We start from the raw sequence: 6,741 nt of genomic DNA on the forward strand, positions 1-6,741 counted from the left end.
CTCTTCTCGAAGAAATTAATCGAGTCTGGGATACCGGGATACTGCCCTCCACTTGGAAGTTTTCGGTGGTCAAGCCCATTCCGAAGCCTGGTAAGCCACCACATGCCTTATTCAACCTCCGATCTCTTTGGCCTCGTGTGTCTGTAAAGTAATGGAGAGCATGGTCAACACATGCTTGATGTGGTACCTTGAAGATGCCGACCTTTCGGCTCCTACACTGCATGGATTTCATCCTGGGCTATCAACACAGGATGTGCTACTCCGCCTTAAACAGGACGTCCTCGACTCTAATTCGGTGCACACACGAGCCGTTGTCGTAGTGGATATACTCAAGGCATTTGATGCCGTCCCACAAAACACCATCATGATCAAAGCACGTGCTCTTGGCATTAAAGGGAAGATGTACAACTTCATAGCGGGTTTCCTTTAAGAGTGAAGCTACCAAGTCGAAGTTGGTCATGACGCCAGTGCCATACGAACCAAACAAGTAGGCGCCCCCAGGGCTCGGTTATTTCACCGACCCTGTTTAATATAGCGATGCACCAGCTACCAAAGCGCCTTGCCGACGTACCGGGCCTGAAACACACGATTTATGTCTATGACGTCACTGTGTGGACGCTTCAAGGGTCCATCGGGGAGCAGGAGGGCGTCTTACAAAGAGCTCTCGACATTATTCACGCCTATGCCACGGAAACGGGTTTGCACACTGCCCCAGACAAAACAGTTTGTCGTCATTCATGGTGGCCGGTCTACCTTTGGAAAACAGGAAGAAAAGAAGTATTTTAAATTGTACATCGGTGACCAACCCATCACACGGAGATCTACTATCCGAATACTCGTTATGCACCTAGACGAGAATTACACAGCGAACATTTGGTTCCAACGCGTTACGAAGACCAGCAAGCAAATCCTGCACGCTTTACGCAGAATCTCTAACCGCACCCGTGGAGTAAACGAACGTGGAATCCGGCAGTTCGCTCAAACTTTTCTTGCCTCCCGTATCATGTACTGGCTGCCGTATCATCCTGTCAACCGCACACAGATGCACGCGCTCGACCGGTTACTTAACGAAGCTGGTAACTGGACTCCCAAGGTATACAACCCTCGAAGCGCTTAAACGTTGTAGCAAACTCAACAACCTGTCCGAGCTCGTTGACATGCACATCTATACACAGGAGACGAGACTTCTCGCCACAAATGCCGGGCGACACACACTCATGCTCCTCGGGTATGACGTCCACACAATGTTCATTTTGCCCAACAAAACGTCGCCGTGGGAAATCACGGCTCTCACCGATGGCAGGCCACTTCCTCTCAATATGGACCCTACTGAGCGAATGCGGCGCCTTGCATATGCCAAGAGGCATGCCAAAGCTACGAGTTCACTCCACTTGACTGAACGCATCGTATACACAGACGCTGCACTGCCTGCAGACGGCGCTAGTAACACCTGTTATGCCACTACGGGGTACGACCAGACAAACAAAAATCAGAACCAACGCCATCATATATCAGCAGAAGCAATGTACAGCACCCGCGCAGAGCTAATGGCCATCCTAGATTATTTGGAGTGGGCCTTCGCAACTTCGTCTCAAACAGACCATGTTTACCACCATGTGTACACACACTCCCAGGCTGCCCATCCGGTATGTGCTAATGTTCCTTACGCAGATCCCGCATTGCAGAAGATCTGGCACCAGGCACGCCTGCTCCGCGAATGCGATCACGATGTTACCATCCACTGGGTCTCTGGGCACTTCGGTATCCCCGGAAACGAGAAGGCTCATAGGCTGGCGCGCGCTCATCTCTCTACCGCGCTAGCCAGAGCCTCCGATACTCCTCATCCTCTCCTAGCTACCACACCTGAGGTAGCAGACCCGATGGCAGACAAGCATGCGACCAAACAACGACGCGCCGCCTACCTCACAGCAGTGGGCAATCCACTCTCTCTACCGTCGCTTCCCCCGAAGGTATTCACACGGCGAGAGTCAGTCTTGCTCCGGCGAATTCAGATAGGCACTCTCCTTATTCCTCACTTGCTGTACCGTTTCCACAGGAGTGGCACACCACCACCCGTAAGTGGGTTCTGTTCCACGTGCAAATGTCGTGCTGATCTCAACCACCTGTGTTGGGAGTGCCCCCTCTACATCCCACTGAGGCTTCGTGCCCTGGCCATCATACAGCTGGGACCCTGGCCTTCCTCTCTCCGGACTTGGGCTTGCCCGGATACCACGTCTCTGGACCATGTCTACGAGCTTTGGCGAGTACTGCTGTTGTTCCTCCAGGACCAGGCGGCACCACCGGTCAGCGATCGGCTACGCGACAGCCACAAGCGTCATGCGGCCCCCACTTAGCTGCCTCCAGGACGTTCGTTAATAAAACGGAGGCAGCTTCACCCTTCCCCTTTTGCAATAATACTCCTCTCTTTCCACCGCAGCGTCTTCGGCGCATCCTAATGTGGAATAGACGTGGTCTCATTCATTCTTTCCCATGTCATTGCAACTTTTGTTGACAAGTGAACATTCACCGCTGTAGCGACCGCTTTAGTGGACAGTCACCGCTTTAGTGGACACAGGATCCGACTACTCCGTCATGAGTGTATCCTTCGCCACCGAGGTAAAGAAAGTCAAGACCGCATGTGAAGGACCCCAAATCTGGACCGCTGGAGAACACCTGATTACGCCGACTGGAATCTGCACGGCAAGAGTTACAGTGCATAACCAGACTTACCCTGCGAACTTTGTTATCTTGCCACAATGCTCACGGGATGTAATCCTCTACATGGACTTTCTAAATCAACACGACGCAGTCATTGACTTAAGACCCAAGTCATTAACACTGTCCACGAGCCAAGCGATCCCACTTAATAGGAGTATAAGTTGCCGTGCCCTGAACGTGCTGTAAGATCAAGTCACCATTCCACTTCGCACCAGCATGGTTATTTCCGTCGGAACCGAAGACATGGAAGACGTAATCGTTGAGGGGGACCAGCAACAGCTGCTCGACTGTGAAATCCGCGTCGCAAGGGGAATCATTGAATTGCGCAAAGGAAAAGCGCAGGCAATTGTGAATAACTTCAGTCACGAATTTAAGCACCTGAACAAGGGCACAAAGATTGCATGCATAGAAAAAGTTACAGCAGTCAGCGATGCATTTCTCCTCTTGGATTATATCCAAGATATAACGACGGGACGTGTTCTCGAACCTGTTTTCGATATTAATCCGAGTCTTCGAAGGAATACGTAAGCACAACTCAAAGGTCGCGTCAAGCAATACAAGGACTACTTTTCGTCGTCATCGAGGATTTGACGAACACCAGTCGCTAAGCATCGCATATCAACCGAAAAATGCGCTTTCCACTCTGTCAGAGCTCTTACCGAGTTTCGACACGAGAACGTTAAGCTATAAAGCAACAAGTCGACGAAATGCTGCGCGACGACATCACTCAGCCGTCGAGAAGCCCATGAGCGCGTCCTCTTCTACAGGTGAAAAAAAATTCACCGACAATTACGACACTATCTAATGCGAAATTTGAGCTTAGCGGTGTACGTGTTTTCATTTCGCAATATATTGGCTTGCGCGGACGATCAATCTCGTGCGGCACGTTACAAACGGAGCGAAGTGTGGCTTGACTGCCTGGCTAATAGGGAGATCGCGGGAGGCAGCGCGTGGGTGACGCGTGGGCGCGTTTCACAGTAGCTGCCGCAGACGGACCTTCACTCATGCGGCGCTTTGTTTTTATATATGGTGCCGGTGGCGTCATCGGTGAACAGACGACGCATGCTACTCGGGCGCCAGCTCATAGGCACCGTCACCGCAGAGCCCGTTTTTCGCGGCACCACGCTTTTCTTTTCAAGCATTCGTCATACCCTCCTTCACCGCTTTCCTCCTCGCGCTGTCCTCGCTATCTCCATCTTTCATTCCCTGCTACGTTCCACGTTCGCTCTTTCATCCTTTGCTGTGCTCGTTCACTCGGTTACGAGGGACGCGGAAGCTAACGCCGACGCCGACGCTCACCACAGGAATTGGCGCCTAAGAGCTGTGCTCTAAAACGATACGCAGAATAGATGGCCAAATACATTTATATAACACTTAGCATTTACTTATCTCATTCTCTTCATCCCGCTGGGTCCTGGTGCAATCTTTGATTTTGGGATCCTCTCTTGCATGGTATACTAGCTGTATCTACCGTTTTCGTAACGAATAAATAATTCTTGAATTCTTGAATAAACAAGAAATGACATTGAAAATTGGCAAGAACTATCCCTGTACGTAAATAATGCAGCAAAAGTTATTCGTCCAAATGACGGCCCATTTAGCTTACTAGTATCATGTGCTAACTTCTTGAAAATACCATACTAGAACTTATCACCGCTTTTCTGCAAAGTGAGGGCATCATGGCACCATATGAACATGGCTTCCGGAGGCGGCTTTCGACTGTCCTTCTATTACTGGAGCTTACACGAGCTTTATAGTATCACTCAACAGAGACACACACCTCTTCCTATTAAATTTATTCGAAGCCGTTGATCGGCTATCAGACGAAAAGCTTATGAAAGAAATTGAGGTCAAAGTGGGTACAGGCCCCATCGTTGACTGGACTCATGACTACCTAACTAACGATACTTAATTTGTTGAAGGAAACGGGCAGATTTCCCTGATAGGCCACGTAACATCGGGAATTCACCAAAGGAGGGTTATAGCTCTAGCTTTATTTTAAACTTTTATTATTATCCTGCCAGCAAAAATCACTGGAAGTGTTGGACTATTTGCATGTGATTGCATGCTTTAGCGAGATGTAAACCCACACGATGACCACCCAGAACATAACCAATGACTTAAAAACAGTATTCAACTGCATGATGTGTCGATCAACATTAAGACTTTACAGTTTCATGAATCGCTAGAAACAAACTGTATCAAATCATTTTGTAGACGGTTATTCAGGTATCACTGTAACGAGTTCAAGGACACCTTGGGTAAAGAATAACGCAGGACCTCAGATGGAAATCCTGTATTAACAACTTAAGATCCACCACACTGAAACGCCTTTTCTTTCTTTGAGATACATCCGACTGGCAGGACCCTATAATATATACTAACTTGCAAAACTTTTGCGAAGTCAATATACAAATGTTGTTCGGCCCCTTACACTAACCAACTGAATCTCGAACTAGAAGGTATAGAAAGGAAAGCCCGCGCTCAGGTCCTTATGTAATAAATAAAAACTAACAGACTCGGCCAGTGAACTACTTACGAAAGCTGTAATCCTAAACCTACCAAACTGAGCTATACTAGCCCAGGCTAAGCTTGTACGTGTTTCAGTTTCTGCGAAACACAGTAAACATTGATACCTTTAAATGCAACTCCATAACTGAAACACGTCGAGCATGATATAAACACACACAATTACTCAAGGAATATCCCTTTTGCACTGACAGCTTTAAGAATTGAATGATTTCAATGTCAAGAAGAAAGCTAAACAACCTGAGTGAGTCCACAACGGCTCGTTAGATACACTTTCTACTTCTATAAAAAATATCACTTGCCTTATAACTTGGATTTGCTTCCATCTTTGTCACTGATCTCTTTATACTTGCATTTTTTTTCAAACTTGCTGTCTATTTATATGCGTTATTAGTAATGCCATTAGTACTATTATTGTTAATACCGCATGTATAAACACCGTAGTTGCATACAATATTACATACTTCATTAGCTACCCAATTACGCTGTTTCTTCTTTTTGTCGATATTATGGTTTCATCGTCTGTTGGCTTTTATATGACTGACAAAATCAAGTCCCTGGGTTCTCCTTCTTCGTTCCAAACATCACTTACAGCGCATACATAGACAAGGGACCAAAAGAACCAAAAGACAAGGGACCTTCTTCTCTCGTTTATTCATTGCGAGGGTCTCGAATCTGGCAGCCTTGATTTCATCAGGTAGCGTGCGAGGGTTTATGAACAGCGTGCCCGTTCTCCTAAGATCACGTCTTACGTGGCGCCATCGGGTAAAGAAAAAAGGATGTTCCACATCCGCCAGCCTTGGCTCTGAGTTTCGCTGGCTAATACTCCTAGGGCTAGATCTAGTAAAACAAGTACCCATGCTAGGGCACGATTTGATGGCCGTCGCCGTAGCACAATTGGTAGTGCAAATCACGCGTGATGCGGAGGTTGTGGGTTTGGCTTCCACCGGCGACACGTTATCTTTTCGTTCGCTTTCATTTCCTATTCCCCCTTTATTATTTTCTACATTTCAATTTCAACTACACATAATTTACCCGATGCTTTCGTCGGCTTCATTGTCTGTTGGCTTTTACATGGCCATGATTAACAAAATCTAGCCCCCATGGTACCCCTTCTTCTCTCGATATTACAGTATTTCACAAATACATTTGTTCTCTATATGCCGGGTGTTTCTGCGAAGACTAAAACAAAATAAAAGTCGCAGTTACGCGTTAACACATCGAAGACGCGTCAACACAATATAAGAGAGTCCTGGCGTTAGATGTTATTGAAGATACTTTTTTCAAGGCGTATCTGGACGCAGAACAGTTGAATTCCTAAGACGTAAAAGTATTGCGCAAAGGAGAAGTCTACAGCACACGCGTCATCGATTGTAGGCACATGCAATGCTGCATTGTTAAGTACACACTTTGCCGACTTCAGTGTATCACCACCCTTTAGCGAGCAGCAGCAGCAGCTGCATTAGCAAACTTTAAGTTGGCCCCATATTTTTC

At 47.3% G+C, this 6,741-nt stretch overlaps 1 pseudogene; it reads left to right on the forward strand.

Annotated features, from left to right (window-relative positions):
• The first annotated feature begins 364 nt into the window (after positions 1–364).
• On the forward strand, positions 365–2,079 carry LOC126518159 (uncharacterized; annotated as a pseudogene).
• The last annotated feature ends 4,662 nt before the right edge of the window (positions 2,080–6,741 follow it).

The sequence above is a fragment of the Dermacentor andersoni genome, chromosome 11, assembly GCF_023375885.2.
Source record: "Dermacentor andersoni chromosome 11, qqDerAnde1_hic_scaffold, whole genome shotgun sequence".
NCBI classification, from domain to species: domain Eukaryota; kingdom Metazoa; phylum Arthropoda; class Arachnida; order Ixodida; family Ixodidae; genus Dermacentor; species Dermacentor andersoni.